Source organism: Triticum dicoccoides, chromosome 1B (assembly GCF_002162155.2).
Source record: "Triticum dicoccoides isolate Atlit2015 ecotype Zavitan chromosome 1B, WEW_v2.0, whole genome shotgun sequence".
Taxonomy (NCBI): Eukaryota; Viridiplantae; Streptophyta; class Magnoliopsida; order Poales; family Poaceae; genus Triticum; species Triticum dicoccoides.
In genome coordinates this window covers 590,561,068-590,581,414 of record NC_041381.1, presented here as the reverse complement: position 1 = coordinate 590,581,414, position 20,347 = coordinate 590,561,068, and positions in this window count along the sequence as shown.

Genomic DNA, 20,347 nt, shown 5'->3' with positions numbered 1-20,347 from the left:
CTGAAGATGCTCTTAAAAACTGAGTCCGGCAGATACACCAACATGGCCTTGTTTAGACGCACACCACCGAAGACTGCCATAGGTCTCTGACTGCTTCAGCACAGAGCAACGATGAAGAGGATGCTTATGAATATTGCAAATGTAGCAGAAGTGAGTCACGTTGCAATCCTTAGAAAGATGACCATCCGTCCTACACTTGTAGCTCCAAAGACTATTCTTCTTCCCTCCAATAAAATGCCAGTATTTATGCTGTGACCCTTGATGTAAAATGTCTGTCGACTTTCAAAGCGTCGCGTAACTATGTATCTGTATGTTGAATATCGACATGTCATAAACTTGTAACCCTTCAAAACAGGGCCAGCTGTCTATTGGTACGACTGATAAAACATATCTTTGGTTTGAACTATGCTTGTATAGTGCTGAACGAAGGGCTCGGATTGTCATGTTGGTAGAATGTTACTGCTCTCCTTGCATCTACTTAGGTTGCCCTGAAGCAGGTTCATATTCCCGAAAGAAAACCCCAGGCCTTGAACATATTAGAGTTTTAGCCTTGCTCTTGTTTGTACTCTCAGTCTCGCTCATTTCTTCTAAACTCCAACTAATCTTCTGCATGTGTGCCGTACTTGTCGATACATGAACTGACAAGGTCAAAATCCTTCGTGATCCAGTTGGTCCTGCGATGTGATACATGAACTGACAAGGTGTTGAAAAGTTGTATGTCAGTTTAGATAATAATCAAGAAAGAACAATTAGCGATCAGTATGGTCCGGAGATAATAATCAGGTGTTGTGTGTGTGGATCCTTGTCTGAAACCTCATCTGGCTGGTCATCAGGGAGCTTAACTGAATGTGAATTGGCGAGATACAGTCAGCCCTTAGATTTTCGCAAAAATAGTTTCTAGTGTCCACCGAGCGTTTACATAATAAAGAAACAGGACTTGTCCATGATTTGCAATGGTCTTGTTGCTAAACAAGGATATGTGTTTCGTTTGTTGTACAACAATTGGGGCGGTGGCGCAGTTGGCTAGCGCGTGAGGCGTAGGCCTCATGGCTAGCAGCGTCGAGAGTTCCAGTCTCTCTCAAACCCCACATATAAAAAGACCTTGTATTGATGAAAACGCTCGGTGACAACTTGGGTCATCACATGTACACCTGACTCTTCAGGTGAAATGAGCAAGTCTGAACTTGGTCTTCTTTTTCTTAATTTTTTTTACCAGCCTTAACTGCTGCGCCCTCATCTCTCCCTCGCTGCTCCTCTGCTTGTCCTCCTGCCCAAGCTCACAAAAAGTTGGAATTTCACATGATACGTTGCCTAGTATATCTTCATCGTGCTAAACAAGTCCTCTTCGGGTTCTGGGTGTCAGATTTGATGAAGCGTCTCAATCTCTAACATGGAGACCACTAGTAGAAAAAGGGTCAAATGTGAGACACATTAGTCCCGGTTTGTAACAGAACCGGCACTAATGTGTCCATTAGTGCCAGTTCCAATGGCTAGGCGGGAGGAGCTCTATAGTACCGGTTCGTGGCGAACCTTTAGTACCGGTTCGTGCCACGAATCAGTACTAAAGAAAGTGGTGGCAGGATGTTGTCAGAGTGGGGCTCTTCCAGCACCTTTAGTACCGGTTCGTGGCACGAAACCGGTACTAAAGGTCGTCTTATATAAACCCTTCGTCCACCCGCACTCTGTTCTTCCCCCTTTCCCCTCTCCCTCTCCTCTGTTCTTCCCTTCTTCCTCTCGAGTTCATCACAAAATTTGCCCCAAATTTGTCAAGATTTGCAGGCCCTCATCCATTCAAATGATCACCAAGGTTAGCAACTTTGTCGTTTCATCTCTCATTGCTAGATTAGCTCTTGCATTGGTTTATATAGTGATTAATTGTGGGTTTTAGTAATTTGGGAGGAATTATATGTGGTAGTATTTGATTTATATGCAATTTGAGGTCAAAATAACACTTAGTTTGCATATGTAGGTGTGGTTTACTTAGTGCCTTCTAAATCTCCATCGTAACCACCGTCGATCGCCCGCACCGTCCCGTCGCCGGCACCACCTTGTGGTGAGCCTCTTGTTCATGAAATTTTATATAAAAAATTGATGTTTGTGTGATTTGGATATATAGTTACTCGTATAATAATTATCTTACCCGTACGTTGTTTGTTATACATAGTGCCATGGTTTTGATATCCGTCCCCGTCGGCCCTCGTCCTTGTTATGATTCGGATGTGGTATATTCTCTTTTAGAACTATTTGTTGCATTTCGTGTTTATGACAAATTATGCCCATCAAGTTGACATAGATATTTTTATCTAGGAGGTATGTGAACCGGAAATTCCAACCGACCCTATTGTCGAGAGGTTAAATTTAGTTGAAAGAGAAAACGAGTACTTGAAAGAAAAATTGAAAAGAATTGAGGGGGAGAAGATGGAATTGGAGTTGCATGTTGCCGATATCGTCGATGATCACAAGATCAAGATGGAGAAAATGCATTTGAAGATTAGAAAGATTAGAAAATATGCCATCGATAGTGAGGCTTGGTATCATTATGCTGTTGGATCAATTGTTACCTTAGTTGCGATCTTGATCGCATTTGTTGTTGCATTTAAATGCTTTATCTAGAGAGTTATTTGTTTGTTGCATTTAAGTGTTGTATGAACTTTATGTATGAACTTGTATTAATTTGGTCTATTCGGTGTTGTGTAATGAAGATGAGCCGACAATGGATATACGATGACCGATGCTCTCCCCAGTTCGTTGAGGGCGTGCATACTTTTCTGCTTGTGGCTGAGGCAAACAAGTGGGCGGATGGTTTTATGCCTTGTACATGTGCTGGCTGTAAGAATGGTCGCAATTACTCTACGTCAAGAACCATTCACGTCCACCTGTTTGAGTCCGGTTTCATGCCTCACTATAATGTTTGGACCAAGCACGGAGAAAGAGGGGTTATGATGGAAGACAATGAAGAAGAGGAGGACGACGACAGCTATCCTGGCCATGGGTTCCCTGACTACGATGATACAACAATGGGGGAAGAAGCTGAGCCGGTAATGCGGGAAGAAGCTGAGCCGGCAATGCAGGAAGAAGCTGAAGAAGAGGCATCAGATGAGCCTGTTGATGATCTAGGTCGGGCCATTGCCGATGCAAAGAGAAACTGCGCAAGTGATTTGGAGAAGAAGAAGTTGCAGCGCATGTTAGAGGATCACAAAAAATTGTTGTACCCGAATTGCGTAGGTGACAAGAAAAAGCTGGGCACCACACTGGAATTGCTGCAATGGAAGGCAGAGAATGGTGTATCTCATAAGGGATTTGGAAAGTTGCTGGTAATGATAAAGGATATGCTTCCAAAGGATAACGAATTGCCCGAGAGTACGTACGAAGCAAAGAAGGCTGTCTGCCCTCTAGGGTTAGAGGTGCAGAAGATACATGCATTCCCTAATGATTGCATCCTCTACCGCGGTGAGTACGAGGATTTGAATGCTTGCCCGGTATGTGGTGCATTGCGCTATAAGATCAGCCGCGATGAGCATGGTGATGTCGAGGGCGAGCGTCCCAGGAAGAAGATTCCTGCCAAGGTGATGTGGTATTCTCCTATAATACCATGGTTGAAACGTTTGTTCCAAAACAAAGAGCATGCCAAGACGATGCGATGGCACAGAGAAGACCGTAAGAAAGACGGAAAGTTGAGAGTACCCGCTGACGGGTCGCAGTGGAGAAAAATCGAAAGAAAGTACGGGAAGGAGTTTGCAGATGACGCAAGGAGCGTATGGTTTTGTCTAAGTGCAGATGGCATTAATCCTTTTGGGAAGCAGAGCAGCAACCATAGCACCTGGCATGTGACTCTATGTTTGTATAACCTTCCTCCTTGGTTGTGCATGAAGCGGAAGTTCATTATGATGCCAGTGCTCATCCAAGGCCCTAAGCAACCCGGCAACGACATTGATGTGTACCTAAGGCCATTAGTTGAAGAACTCTTACAACTGTGGAATGGAACAGGTGCACGTGCGTGGGATGAGCACATGGGGGAAGAATTTGACCAAAAGGCGTTGCTGTTAGTGACCATCAATGATTGGCCTGCTCTCAGTAACCTTTCAGGACAGACAAACAAGGGATACCGCGGATGCACGCACTGTTTGGATGATACCGATAGTATGTATTTGAATAGTTGTAAGAAGAATGTGTACCTGGGACATCGTCGATTTCTTCCGAGCAGGCATCCCGTAAGAAAGAAAGGCAAGCATTTCAAAGGTGAGGCGGATCACCGGACGAAGCCTCGCCACCGTACTGGTGCTGATGTACATGATATGGTCAAGGATTTGAAGGAGATATTTGGAAAGGGTCCTGGCGGACAACACGTTCCGAAGGACGCTGACGGACGCGCACCCATGTGGAATAAGAAATCTATATTTTGGGACCTGCCATATTGGAAAGACCTAGAGGTCCGCTCCGCAATCAACGTGATGCACGTGACGAAGAATCTTTGCGTGACCCTGCTTGGCTTCTTGGGCGTGTATGGGAAGACAAAAGATACACCTGAGGCACGGGAGGACCAGCAACGTATGCACGGAGAAGACGGCATACATCAGGGTCATGCAAGCTACGCTCTTACCAAAGAAGAGAAGGAAATCTTTTTTGAATGTCTGCTCAGTATTAAGGTACCGTCTGGCTTCTCGTCGAATATAAAGGGAATAATAAACATGGCAGAGAAAAAGTTTCAGAACCTAAAGTCTCATGACTGCCACGTGATTATGATGCAACTGCTTCCGGTTGCATTGAGGGGGCTTCTACCGGAAAATGTTCGATTAGCCATTGTGAAGCTATGTGCATTTCTCAATGCAATTTCTCAGAAGGTAATCGATCCAGAAATCATACCAAGGTTACAGAATGATCTGGTGCAATGTCTTGTCAGTTTCGAGTTGGTGTTCCCACCATCCTTCTTCAACATCATGACGCACGTCCTAGTTCACCTATGCGAAGAGATTAATGTTTTGGGTCCTGTATTTCTACACAATATGTTCCCCTTTGAGAGGTTCATGGGAGTCTTAAAGAAATATGTTCATAACCGTGCTAGGCCAGAAGGAAGCGTCTCCAAGGGCCATCAAAATGAGGAGGTCACTGAGTTTTGTATTGACTTTATTCCTGACCTTAAGCCGATTGGTGTTCCTGAATCGCGGCATAAGGGCAGACTGGATGGAAAAGGCACGCTAGGAGGGGAACAAATAATATGTATGGACGGACATTCTCTCACTGAAGCACACTATATAGTTTTACAGAATTTCGCCTTGGTGGCTCCGTATATGGATGAACACAAGAATTTGCTACGCTCCAAACACCCGGAGCGGTCTGATGACTGGATTACACGTGAACAAACCAGGAGTTTCGCCAGCTGGTTGCAGACACGTACCATGCATGACACCTCTATTGAAGATGACCTGTACTTGCTGTCCCAGTTATCATCTTCGAATATAATGACTTTCAAAGGGTACCAGATAAATGGTAATACATTCTACACGATCGCCCAAGATAAGAAGAGCACCAACCAAAATAGTGGTGTCCGCTTTGATGCAGAAACCAAGACGGGAAAGGAAACATATTATGGTTATATACAGGACATATGGGAACTTGACTATCGACGTGGTTTAAAGGTCCCTTTGTTTCGGTGCAAATGGGTCAATATGACACGAGGCGGGGTAACGGAAGACCCGCAGTACGGAATGACAACAGTGGATCTCAACAATCTTGCATATGCAGACGAACCATTCGTCCTAGCCAATGATGTGGCACAGGTTTTCTATGTGAAGGACATGTCTACCAAGCCAAGAAAAAGAAAAGATAAGGAAGCGAATGCATCGTACGATGAGCCAAAGTGGCACATAGTTCTTTCTGGGAAGAGAAACATCATGGGAGTGGATGACAAGACAGACAAGTCAGAAGATTATGAAAAGTTTGATGAAATGGCTCCATTCACAGTGAATATTGACCCGAGCATCCCGTTAAATGATGGAGATTTTCCATGGTTACGGCGCAAAGGGACACATGCGAAGAAAAAGTTTCACACCCAAAGATCTGGGATGTGATCGGCTTCACTATCATCACTTTCTTCTGTGTTTCACACCCAGAGGGGAATCTCTGTAATAGTTAGGGTAGTTATGTGTTTTGGCATTTGAAACGCGAAGAAATTTTATGTGCAAACAAATTCTTTCATGCCTTTACTAATTTTTAAAGTTAAGTTATTCACAAACTAGTGATTCACACTAATTTCAAATAATTCAAAATTTAAACTATTCAAATTTGAAAACTACGGGCACTAACAGAAAGTTTGTAATTTTTTGTACCTAAAGCAAAAATATTCACAAAGAAACTCTAAATACATAAAAAAACAACACAAAAATAAATAAAGCAAAAAAATAATAAAAGCCCGCCTACTAGGCCAGAGCGGCCTGCATACGACTAGAAACCCAACCTGTTGTTGGGCCAGGATGCAGGCCCGCAAAGGCCAAGTGGGCCCACAGGGCAGCAAAGAACACGTAGGCCCAGTAGGCCTGCTTTGGAGAGGAGCTCGAGAGAGCGACCGCAAGGGGGTTTATAAACCAGTGCGGTCGCCCCTCGGCTAGCGAGGTGGGACTAAACTTGTCGCACCGCACCTGCGCCAACGCACCCCCTTTAGTACCGGGTCGTGGCAAAGGGTCAAATGTGAAGCACAATAGTGCCGGTTGGAATTTCAGCCGGCACTAATGTGTAGACTAGTGCCGGTTCGTGGCGGCGATCAATAGCACCGGTTCAGGGCTGCCTCAGCTGAGAGCGGCCAGAGCTGCGAGGCTGAGGTGCAGCTCCTCCAACGACCACAAGAAGAACGCGTCCTCGGCTCTGGCTCTGCCTCCGGGGTAGCGAAGGGCGCGCCGCTGCTCGTTGCGGCCCCGGCACTGGTGGAGGTGGACGAGCGGATGTGGGCTGAGCGCACCTGGCTGAGCGACAACCTGCTGGGGTGGGTCTTGCTGGGCGCCGTCGGCCTCGTCCTGTCCTTCCACAGCGTCTACTCATACATCCTCGACGACGGCGACCAGTCCGGCGCCGGCGGCATCACGCTCTGAACACCACCACCATCTTCTTCTCCTGCCTTCCTGATCCGTGAAAGCTCTCACAAGCTATCACTCGGGTGAATGCTGAGTTACTGATTATGTTATGAATTACTCTACTAGAGGAAAACTGAAGCTGACACTGTTAAATCATTGCCGAGTTACTGATTATGTGTGTTTGATTTTGTAACGCAGATCTGTGGTTAATTTAAGTTGTGTTAAACCTCATCACTTCATCTCTTGAATTTACTTCATGATCTGTACGGTGTTTCGCTCGAGATTCAACAGTGGGGTGGTGGCGCCGTTCGCTAGCGCGTAGGTCTCATAGCTGAAATAAATGCGAGTGATCCTGAGGTCGAGAGTTCGAGCCTCTCTCACCCCACACTGAAAAAAGACCACTGTAGTGATGAAACGCTCAATGGCAACTTGGGTCGCCACATGTGCACCTGATTCATCAGGTGAAACTGAGCAAGTCTGAACCTGGTCTTCTTTTTCTTCCTTTTTTGCTTAATAGCCCCTTCATGCCCTGGTGTTTTATAGTTGCTGCCACTGCATTGTCTCAGCAGGCCATCCTCTGTAACTGCAGAATCGGATGACTGCTTCTGTTCACCACTGGTGACCTGATCTCTACTTCTTTAAACACGATTCAAAGTGTCTTGAATCTTCAGTTGCCTAAGTAACCATGTTGGTCTTGAATCATGATGCTATCTCATAAACCTGTAGTCCTTTTGGTGGATAAAACACCAAGAATATGTTGTATTATAGCGCTGATAACACTGATTGTTAGTTTGAATCATGTGTGAATCAAGGGCCGTGTTCAGTTTGAAACTTTGATACCACGTATAGGTCATGAGTAAGGTTTGGTTTGTTTGAGCAGCTCCTATCATTCGTAGGCAAATTTTTATGCACCTTATCCTACTAGAAACCATACAAAACCATTGATGATATGTATTGTCCATTTATACAATTTTATAGTTGTTTCGAGGACCACGACCTGTATAAATGTCTCAGAAATGCATATGTACTCTCATTCCAAACAGATGAGCTTATCAAGACTACAACCTGTATAAATGTCTCAGAAATGCATATGTACTCTCATTCCAAACAGATGAGCTTATCAAGACTACAACCTGTATAAATGTCTCAGAAATGCATATGTATTCTCATTCCAAACAGATGAGCTTATCAAGAACCAACTGATTTGATGGTTAGGAGGGTGTTCGTACCCCCAGACCACAAAGGATCCAACCCTAATTTTGGCACCACGCTTGTCCATTAAAAGTGTCTGCGTCTTTCAGTGGGGGCATCTGCGTCTTTACATACGAGCCTCTGCTTATGTACTGTTTTCAGAAATGAAAAACAATTGAGCTTATCATGACAGTACGCCCTCTTAACTGAATGTGAGGCCGAGTCTCCGTCACCACCAACAAACTGTGACCTTTCTAGTGATGAATCGCTCAGCAAATCTAAGTCTTAAATATAAAAGTTTCTCAAGATACAAAGGCAACCATTTGTTGTACACAACATGAACAAAATATCTTTTAATGCATGACAAATTAGTACCGTGTACATATAAACTGTTTCATGTGGTGCCAAATCTGTAGCCTTTGTCCTGCCAAACAAATAAAAATCTACGCCCCTTGTTGTGTACTGTTCATGGGTTCCGCTGATATTATTATGGCCATGCGTTCTGTTGGCGTCCTTTGATAAACACTAAGAAAATCTGTAGCCCTTGTTGTGTAACAGGCGTGCAATTCCTCTGATGTTGTTCTTTTTTCTTTTTTGTGAATCTTTGATGTTGTCTTGATGGCTTTCCTTCCTGTAACACGATCACTAGTAGAAAATAGGGCTTTCGTTCAGGCCAGATAAGCCCATTAGTCTTGATTCTGTCACGAACTGGGACCCATGGGGGCATTTGTCCCGGTTCGTGAGGCCAGGCGGCCTGCCGGGCCTCGTGGAGGCACTGGTCCCAGTTAGTCTGCCCCCTTTGGTCCCGGTTGGTCGGACGAACCGGGACCAATGGGCCTCGCTCCTGGCCCACCATCATTGGTCTCAGTTGGTGGCTTGAACCGGGACCAAAGGGTGTCCTTTAGTCCCGGTTCAAGCCACGAACCGGGACCAATTGTGTGCCTATATATACCCCCTCCGGCGAGCAGAGCACTCCACATGCTCTGATTTTTCTGGCCGGCGAAGGGAGGGCTTTGTGGTGCTCTAGCTCACCTCCTATGCACATGAGGTGTTCGATGGAATGCCCGAGCCACACTACTTAAGCTTTCTTCTCTCCAAGCTTGACCTCGAAGCTCCATTTTCCTCAATATTTGTCTAGGTTTAGTGGTCTGTCACGTCCCGTCCCCGTCTTCAACGCCGTCGATCGCCCGGGCCGATCTGGTCGTCGACACCACCGTGGTGAGCATCTTGTTCTTATCTTCTTTCTGAAAGAAAAAAATTCTTACTTGTATGTTTAGATAGATACTTGTATAATTTTCTTACTTTTATTATTGCTTATTATTATATAGTGTGATGGTTTGGTATCCGCCCCCGTCGGCCCTCATCCTATCTATGATTCGGATGTGGTATATATTATCTTTTATAACTATTTGGTTCATTTATTGTTTACGACAATTATGCCGACCAACGTGACATAGATTTTATTTATCTAGGAGGTATGTGAACCGGAAATTCCAACCGACCCTATTGTCGAGAGGTTAAATTTAGTTGAAGAAGAAAACAATTTCTTGAAGGAAAAAATTGAGGAGGAGAAGATGATATTGGAGTTGCATGTTGCAGATGTCGTCGATGATCACAAGATCAAGATGGATGCAATGCGCGTGAATATTAGAAAGACTAGAAAATAAGTCATTCATACCGAGGCTTGGTATCATTATGCCATTGGATCAATTGTTACCTTGGTTGCGATTATGATCGCATTTGTTTTTGCATTGAAATGTTTTACATAGTTTCAATGTATGGTTTAATTAATTAGATGCTCTGGAGAGCTATATATTGTTCAACGAGAACTATGTATGTACTTTGGTTTTAATGTGATGATGAACTTATATTAATTTGGCCACTTAATTATCTATTCATGATGTTCTGTAATAGTTTTTGACACACTTAATTATATATAATGCACGCAGATTAACCGGCAACGGCTGTACGGTGACAGACACACCTCCGAGTACATTAAGGGCGTGCATGATTTTCTCAAAGTGGCTGAGGCAAACAAGCAGAATGGTTTTATGTGTTGTCCATGCCCTATATGTGGGAATACGAAGTCTTACTCTGACTCGAAAACCATTCACACCCACCTGCTTTATAAGGGTTTCATGCCATACTATTTGTTTGGACCAAGCACGGAGAAATAGGGGTTATGGTGGAAGACAGCAAAGAAGAAGAGGACGATGACAACTATGTGCCCCCTGAATACGGTGATGCTGCAACGGGGGAAGTTATTAAAGATCAAGAGGAACCAGACGATGTGCCCGATGATGATCTCCGTCGGGTCATTGTTGATGCAAGGAGACAGTGCAGAAGTCAAAAGGAGAAGCTGAAGTTCTATCACATGTTAGAGGATCACAAAAAAGGTTTGTACCCCAATTGCGAAGATGGCGACACAAAGCTCGGTACCGTACTGGAATTGTTGCAGTGGAAGGCAGAGAATGGTGTGCTTGACAAAGGATTTGAGAAGCTACTGAAAATATTGAAGAAGAAGCTTCCAAAGGATAACGAATTGCCCGACAGTAGTATGCAACAAACAAGGTTGTATGCCCTCTAGGATTGGAGTGCAGAAGATACATGCATGCCCTAATGACTACATCCTGTACCATGGTGCGTACGAGGATTTGAACGCATGCCCGGTATGCGGTGCATTGCGGTATAAGATCAGATGAGATGACCCTAGTGATGTTGACGGCGAGCGCCCCCAGAAGAGGGTTCATGCCAAGGTGATGTGGTATGCTCTGCTGGAAATATGCCCTAGAGGCAATAATAAATTAGTTATTATTATTATATTTCCTTGTTCATGATAATCGTTTATTATCCATGCTATAATTGTATTGATAGGAAATTCAGATACATGTGTGGGTACATAGACAACACCATGTCCCTTGTAAGCCTCTAGTTGACTAGCTCGTTGATCAATAGATGGTTACGGTTTCCTGATCATGGACATTGGATGTCGTTGATAACGGGATCACATCATTAGGAGAATGATGTGATGGACAGGACCCAATCCGAAGCCTAGCACAAAGATCGTGTAGTTCGTATGCTAAAGCTTTTCTAATGTCAAGTATCATTTCCTTAGACCATGAGATTGTGCAACTCCCGGATACCGTAGGAATGCTTTGGGTGTACCAAACATCACAATGTAACTGGGTGGCTATAAAGGTGCACTACGGGTATCTCCGAAAGTGTCTGTTGGGTTGGCACAAATCGAGACTAGGATTTGTCACTCCGTGTAACGGAGAGGTATCTCTGGACCCACTCGGTAGGACATCATCATAATGTGCACAATGTGACCAAGGGGTTGATCACGAGATGATGTGTTACAGAACGAGTAAAGAGACTTGCCGATAACGAGATTGAACAAGGTATCAGGATACCGACGATCGAATCTCGGGCAAGTACAATACCGCTAGACAAAGGGAATTGAATACGGGATTGATTGAATCCTCGACATCATGGTTCATCCGATGAGATCATCATGGAACATGTGGGAGCCAACATGGGTATCCAGATCCCGCTGTTGGTTATTGACCGGAGAACGTCTCGATCATGTCTGCATGGTTTCCGAACCCGTTGGGTCTACACACTTAAGGTTCGATGACGCTAGGGTTGTAGGGAATAGATATATGTGGTTACCGAAAGTTGTTCGGAGTCCCGGATGAGATCCCGGACGTCATGAGGAGTCCCAAAATGGTCCGGAGGTAAAGATTGATATATTGGACGAAGGGTTTTGGAGTCCGGAAGTGTTCCGGAGGTACCGGGTGATGACCAGCATGACCGAAAGGTGTTTCGGGAGCCCCGGCAAGTGTTGGGGGGGCTTCATGGGCCAAGGGGAGGGGGCAAACCAGCCCACTAAGGGGCTGTGCGCCCCCCTCACCTATTCCCATGTGACCAGGGGGTTTGGGGCGCCCCATCTAGGGTTCCCACCTTCTGGCTTGGGGGCCAAGTCACCCAAAGGGGAAATCCCATCTGCCCTGGCCGCCGCCCCCCCTAGGGGAAACCCTAGGGCGCCTCCCCCTCTCCCTTCCCCCTATATATAGTGGAGGTTTTGGGGCTGCCCTACATATGAGTTTTGACCTCTCCCTGGCGCAGCCCTACCTCTCTCCCTCCTCGTCTCTTGCGGTGCTTGGTGAAGCCCTGCTGGAGTGCCACGCTCCTCCACCACCACCATGCTGTCGTGCTGCTGCTGGACGGAGTCTTCCCCAACCTCTCCCTCTCTCCTTGCTGGATCAAGGCATGGGAGACGTCACCGGGCTGCACGTGTGTTGAATGCGGAGGTGCCGTCCGTTCGGCACTAGGATCTCCGGTGATTTGGATCACGACGAGTACGACTCCTTCAACCCCATTCACTTGAACGCTTCCGCTTAGTGATCTACAAGGGTATGTAGATGCACTCTTCTTCCCCTTGTTGCTAGATAACTCCATAGATTGATCTTAGTGATGCGTAGAATTTTTTTGAATTTCTGCTACGTTCCCCAACAGTGGCATCATGATCTAGGTCTATGCGTAGTTTCTATGCACGAGTAGAACACAAAGTAGTTGTGGGCATTGATTTTGTTCAATTTGCTTACCTTTACTAGTCCTATCTTGATTCGGCGGTATTCTGGGATGAAGCGGCCCGGACCGACCTTACACGTATGCTTACGTGAGACAGGTTCCACAGACTGACATGCACTTGTTGCATAAGGTGGCTAGCGGGTGCCAGTCTCACCCACTTTAGTCGGATCGGATTCGATGAAAAGGGTCCTTATGAAGGGTAAATAGCAATTGACATATCACGTTGTGGTTTTGCGTAGGTAAGAAACGTTCTTGCTAGAAACCCATAGCAGCCACGTAAAACATGCAAACAACAATTAGAGGACGTCTAACTTGTTTTTGCAGGGTATGCTATGTGATGTGATATGGCCAAAAAGTATGTGATGAATGATATATGTGATGTATGAGACTGATCATGTTCTTGTAATAGGAATCACGACTTGCATGTCGATGAGTATGACAACCAGCAGGAGCCTTAGGAGTTGTCTTGATTTATTGTATGACATGCGTGTCATTGAACAACGCCATGTAATTACTTTACTTTATTGCTAAGCCGTTAGCCATAGTAGTAGAAGTAATAGTTGGCGAGACAACTTCATGGAGACACGATGATGGAGATCATGATGATGGAGATCATGGTGTCATGCCGGTGACGATGATGATCATGGAGCCCCGAAGATGGAGATCAAAAGGAGCAAAATGATATTGGCCGTATCATGTCACTTTTTGATTGCATGTGATGTTTATCATGTTTTACATCTTATTTGCTTAGAATGAAGGTAGCTTAAATAAGATGATCCCTCATTAAAATTTCAAGAAAAGTGTTCCCCCTAACTATGCACCATTGAGAAAGTTCGTTGTTTCGAAACACCACGTGATGATTGGGTGTGATAGATTCTAACATTCACATACAACGGGTGTAAGCCAGATTTACACACGCAAAACACTTAGGTTGACTTGACGAGCCTAGCATGTACAGACATGGCCTCGGAGCACAAGAGACCGAAAGGTCGAGCATGAGTCGTATGGTAGATAAGATCAACATGAAGATGTTCACCGATGATGACTAGTCCGTCTCACGTGATGATCGGACACGGCCTAGTTGACTCGGATCATGTAATCACTTAGATGACTAGAGGGATGTCTATTTGAGTGGGAGTTCATTAGATGAACTTAATTATCCTGAACATAGTCAAAAGGTTTTTGCAAATTATGTCGTAGCTCGCGCTATAGTTCTACTGTTTAGATATGTTCCTAGAGAAAGTTTAGTTGAAAGTTGATAGTAGCAATTATGCGGACTGGGTCCGTAAACTGAGGATTGTCCTCATTGCTTCGTAGAAGGCTTATGTCCTTAATGCACCGCTCAGTGTGCTGAACCTCGAACGTCGTCTGTGGATGTTGCGAACATCTGACATACACGTTTGGATATCTATGTAATAGTTCAGTTAAACGGTTTAGAGTTGAGGCACCAAAGACGATTTCGAAACGTCGCGGAATATATGAGATGTTTCGAGGGCTGAAATTGGGATTTTAGGCTCGTGCCCACGTCAAGAGGTATAAGACCTCCGACGATTTTCTTAGCCTACAAACTAAGGGAGAAAAGCTCAATCATTGAGCTTGTGCTCAGATTGCCTGAGTACAACAATCACTTGAATCGAGTGGGAGTTGATCTTCCAGATAAGATAGTGATGTTTCTCCAAAGTCATTGCCACCAAGCTGCTAGAGCTTCGTGATGAACTATAACATATCAGGGATAGATATGATGATCCTTGAAATATTCGTGATGTTTGACACCGCGAAAGTAGAAATCAAGAAGGAGCATCAATTGTTGATGGTTAGTGAAACCACTGGAACACGAAGGGCAAGGGCAAGAAGGGATACTTCATGAAACGGCAAATCAGCTGCTGCTCTAGTGAAGAAACCCAAGGTTGAACCCAAACTCGAGACTCAGTGCTTCTGTAATAAAGCGAACAGCCACTGGAGCAGAATTACCCTAGATACTTAGTAGATGAGAAGGCGGGCAAGGTCGATAGAAGTATATTGGATATACATTATGTTAATGTGTACTTTACTAGTACTCCTAGTAGCACCAGGGTATTAGATACCGGTTCGGTTGCTAAGTGTAAGTAACTCGAAATAAAAGGCTACGGAATAAACGGAGACTAGCTAAAGGTGAGCTGACGATATGTGTTGGAAGCGTTTCCAAGATTGATGTGATCAAGCATCACACGCTCTCTCTACCATCGAGATTGGTGTTAAACCTAAATAATTGTTATTTGGTGTTTGCGTTGAGCATAGACATGATTGGATTATGTCTATCGCAATACGGTTATTCATTTAAGGAGAATAATGGTTACTCTGTTTATTTGAATAATACCTTCAATGGTCTTGCACCTAAAATGAATGCTTTATTAAATCTCGATCATAGTGATACACATGTTCATGCCAAAAGATATAAGATATTAATGATAGTACCACCTACTGGTGCCACTGCCATGTAAGTCATATTGGTATAAAACGCATAAAGAAGCTCCATGTTGATGGGTCTTTGGACTCACTCGTTTTTGAAAAGATTGAGACATGCGAACCATGTCTATTGGTGTATACGCATGAAGAAACTCCATGCAGATGGATCATTTGGACTCACTTGATTTTGAATCACTTGAGACATGCTAATCATACCACATGGGCAAGATGACTGGAAAACCTCGTTTTCAGTAAAATGGAACAAGAAAGTAACTTGTTGGAAGTAATACATTTTGATGTGTGCAGTCCAATGAGTGCTGAGGCACGCAGTGGATATCGTTATATTCTTACTTCACGGATGATTTGAGTAGATACTGGGTATATTTACTTGATGAAACACAAGTCTGAATTATTGAATGGTTCAAGTAATTTCAGAGTAAAGTTGAAGATCATCGTGACAAGAGGATAAAATGTCTATGATATGATCATAGAGATGAGTATCTGAGTTACGAGCTTTGGCACGCAATTAAGACATTGTGGAAATTGTTTCACAATTAATACCGCCTGGAACACCATAGTGTGATGGTGTGTCCGAACATCATAGTTGCACCCTATTGGATATGGTGCGTACCATGATGTCTCTTATCGAATTACCACTATCGTTCATGGGTTAGGCATTAGAGACAACCGCACTCACTTTAATAGGGCACCACGTAATTCCGTTGAGGCGACACCATTTGAACTATGGTTTGGAGAAACCTAAGTTGTCGTTTCTTAAAAGTTTGGGGCTGCGACGCTTATGTGAAAAGTTTCAGGTTGATAAGCTCGAACCCAAAGCGGATAAAATGCATCTTCATAGGACACCCAAAACAGTTGGGTATACTTCCTAATCCAGATCCGAAAGCAATAGGGATTGTTTCTTGAATCGGGTCCTTTCTCAAGGAAAGGTTTGTCTCGAAAATTGAGTGGGAGGATGGTGGAGACTTGATGAGGTTATTGAACCGTCACTTCAACTAGTCTGTAGCAGGGCACAAGAAGTTGTTCCTATGGCGCCTACACCAATTGAAGTAGAAGCTTATGATAGTAATCATGAAGTTTCAGATCAAGTCACTACCGTACCTCGTAGGGTGACAAGGATGCGTACTATTTCAGAGTGGCATAGTAATCCTGTCTTGAAGGTCATGTTGCTAGACAACAATGAACCTACAAGCTATGGAGAAGCGATGGTGGGCCCATATTCCGACAAATGGTTAGAAGCCATTAAATCCGAGATAGGATCCATGTATCAGAACAAAGCATGGACTTTGGTGGACTTTCCCGATGATCGGCAAGCCATTGAGATAAATGGATCTTTAAGAAGAAGACGGACGTAGACGGTAATGTCACCGTCTATGAAGCTCGACTTGTGGCGAAGAGTTTTTCACAAGTTCAAGGAAGTTGACTACGATGAGATTTTCGCATCCGTAGCGATGCTTAAGTCCGTCGGAATCATGTTGGCATTAGCTGCATTTATGAAATCTGCCAAATGGATGTCAGAACGAGTTTCCTTACCAGTTTTTGTAAGGAAAAGTTGTATGCGATACAATCAGAAAGGTTTTGTCGATCCTAAGGATGCTAAAAGGTATGCTAGCTCCAGCGATCCTTCCATGGACTAGAGCAAGCATTTCGGAGTTGGAATATACGCTTTGATGAGCTGATCAAAGATTTTGGGTTTATACAAAGTTTATGAGAAACTTGTATTTCCAAATAAGTGAGTGGGAGCACTATAGAATTTCTGATGAGTATATGTTGTTGACATATTATTGATCAGAAATGATGTAGAATTTCTGGAAAGCATATAGGGTTATTTGAAAAGTGTTTTTCAATAGAAAACCTAGATTAAGCTGCTTGAACATAGAGCATCAAGATCTATGAGGATAGATCAAAAAACGCTAAATGGTACTTTCAAATGAGCACATACCTTGACATGATCTTGAAGGTGTTCAAAATGGATCAGTCAAAGAAGGAGTTCTTGCCTGAGTTGTAAGGTACGAAGTTAAGACTTAAAGCTCGACCACGGCAGAAAAGAGAGAAAGGATGAAGGTCGTCCCCTATGCTTTAGACGTAGGCTCTACAGTATGCTATGCTGTGTACCGCACCTGATGTGTGCCTTGCTACATATCTGGCAAGAGGGTACAAAGGAGATCAAGGAGTGGATCACCAGATAGCGGTCAAAATTATCCTTCGAGTAAATAAGGACATGTTTCTCGGTTATGGAGGTGATAAATAGTTCGGCGTAAAGAGTTGCGTCGATGCAAGCTTTAACACCTATCCGAATGACTTTGAGTAGCAAACCGGATACGTATAGTGGAGAGACCATTTGGAATAGCTCCAAGTGGAGCGTGGAAGCAGCATTTACAATATGACCTAGAGATTTGCGAAGTACATATGGATCTGAATGTTGCAGACCCGTTGACTAAAACCTCTCTCACAAGCAAAACATGATCAAACCCCAGAACTCATTGAGTCTTAATCACATGATGATGTGAACTAGTTTAGTGACACTAGTAAACTCTTTGGATGTTGGTCACATGGCAATGTGACCTGTGAGTGATAATCACATGGCGATGTGAACTAGATTATTGACTCTAGTGCAAGTAGGAGACTGTTGGAAATATGCCCTAGAGGCAATAATAAATTAGTTATTATTACTATATTTCCTTGTTCATGATAATCGTTTATTATCCATGTTATAATTGTATTGATAGGAAACTCAGATACATGTGTGGGTACATAGACAACACCATGTCCCTAGTAAGCCTCTAGTTGACTAGCTCGTTGATCAATAGATGGTTAAGGTTTCCTGACCATGGACATTGGATGTCGTTGATAACGGGATCACATCATTAGGAGAATGATGTGATGGACAGGACCCAATCCTAAGCCTAGCACAAAGATCGTGTAGTTCGTATGCTAAAGCTTTTCTAATGTCAAGTATCATTTCTTTAGACCATGAGATTGTGCAACTCCCGGATACCGTAGGAATGCTTTGGGTGTACCAAACGTCACAACGTAACTGGGTGGCTATAAAGGTGCACTACGGGTATCTCCGAAAGTGTCTGTTGGGTTGGCACGAATCGAGACTGGGATTTGTCACTCCGTGTAACGGAGAGGTATCTCTGGGCCCACTCGGTAGGACATCATCATAATGTGCACAATGTGACCAAGGGGTTGATCACGGGATGATGTGTTACGGAACGAGTAAAGAGACTTGCCGGTACAAGATTGAACAAGGTATCGGGATACCGACGATCGAATCTCGGGCAAGTACAATACCGCTAGACAAAGGGAATTGAATACGGGATTGATTGAATCCTCGACATCGTGGTTAATCCGATGAGATCACCATGGAACATGTGGGAGCCAACATGGGTATCCAGATCCCGTTGTTGGTTATTGACCGGAGAACGTCTTGGTCATGTCTGCATGGTTCCCGAACCCGTAGGGTCTACACACTTAAGGTTCAATGACGCTAGGGTTATAGGGAATAGATATGTGGTTACCGAATGTTGTTCGGAGTCCCGGATGAGATCGCGGACGTCACGAGGAGTCCCGAAATGGTCCAGAGGTAAAGATTGATATATTGGACGAAGGGTTTTGGAGTCTGGAAGTGTTCCGGAGGTACCGGGTGATGACCAGCATGACCGAAAGGTGTTTCGGGAGCCCCGACAAGTGTTGGGGGGGGGCTTCATGGGCCAAGGGGAGGGGCAAACCAGCCCACTAAGGGGCTGTGCACCCCCTCACCTATTCCCACGTGACCAGGGGGTTTGGGGCGCCCCATCTAGGGTTCCCACCTTCTGGCTTGGGGGCCAAGTCACCCAAAGGGGAGATCCCATCTACCCTGGCCGCCGCCCCCCCTAGGGGAAACCCAAGGGCGCCTCCCCCTCTCCCTTCCCCCTATATATAGTGGAGGTTTTGGGGCTGCCCTACATATGAGTTTTGACCTCTCCCTCGCGCAGCCCTACCTCTCTCCCTCCTCGTCTCTTGCGGTGCTTGGTGAAGCCCTGCTGGAGTGCCACGCTCCTCTACCACCACCATGCCGTTGTGCTGCTGCTGGACGGAGTCTTCCCCAACCTCTCCCTCTCTCCTTGCTGGATCAAGGCATGGGAGACGTCACCGGGCTGCACGTGTGTTGAACGCGGAGCTGCCGTCCGTTTGGCACTAGGATCTCCGGTGATTTGGATCACGACGAGTATGACTCCTTCAACCCCGTTCACTTGAACGCTTCCGCTTAGCGATCTACAAGGTTATGTAGATGCACTCTTCTTCCCCTCGTTGCTAGGTTACTCCATAGATTGATCTTGGTGATGCGTAGAAATTTTTTGAATTTCTGGTACGTTCCCCAATATGCTCCTATAATACCACGTTGAAACGCCTGTTCAAAACAAAGAGCATGCCAAGTTGATGCGCTGGCACAGAGAGGACCGTAAGAAAGACGGGAAGTGCACCCGTTGACGGGTCGCAGTGGAGAAAAATCGAGACAAAGTACTGGGAGGAGTTTGCAGGTGACGCAAGGAACGTATGGTTTGGTTTAAGCGCGGATGGCATTAATCCTTTTGGGGAGCAGAGCAGCAATCACAGCACCTGTCCCGTGACTCTATGTATCTATAACCTTCCTCCTTGGTTGTGCATGAAGCGGAAGTTCATTATGATGCCATTTCTCATCCAAGGCCCTAAGCAACCCGGCAACAACATTGATGTGTACCTAAGGCCATTAGTTTAAGAACTTTTACAGCTGTGGATTGGAAACGGTGTACGTGCGTGGGATGACCACAAATAGGAGGAATTTGACCTGCATGCGTTGTTGTTTGTCACCATCAATGATTGGTCTGCTCTCAGTAACATTTCAGGACAAACAAACAAGGGATACCACGCATGCACGCATTGTTTAGATGACGCCGAAAGTATATACGTGGACAAATGCAGGAAGAATGTGTACCTAGGGCATCGTCATTTCCTTCCAACCAACCATCAATGTCGAAAGAAAGGCAAGCATTTCAAAGGCGAGGCAGATC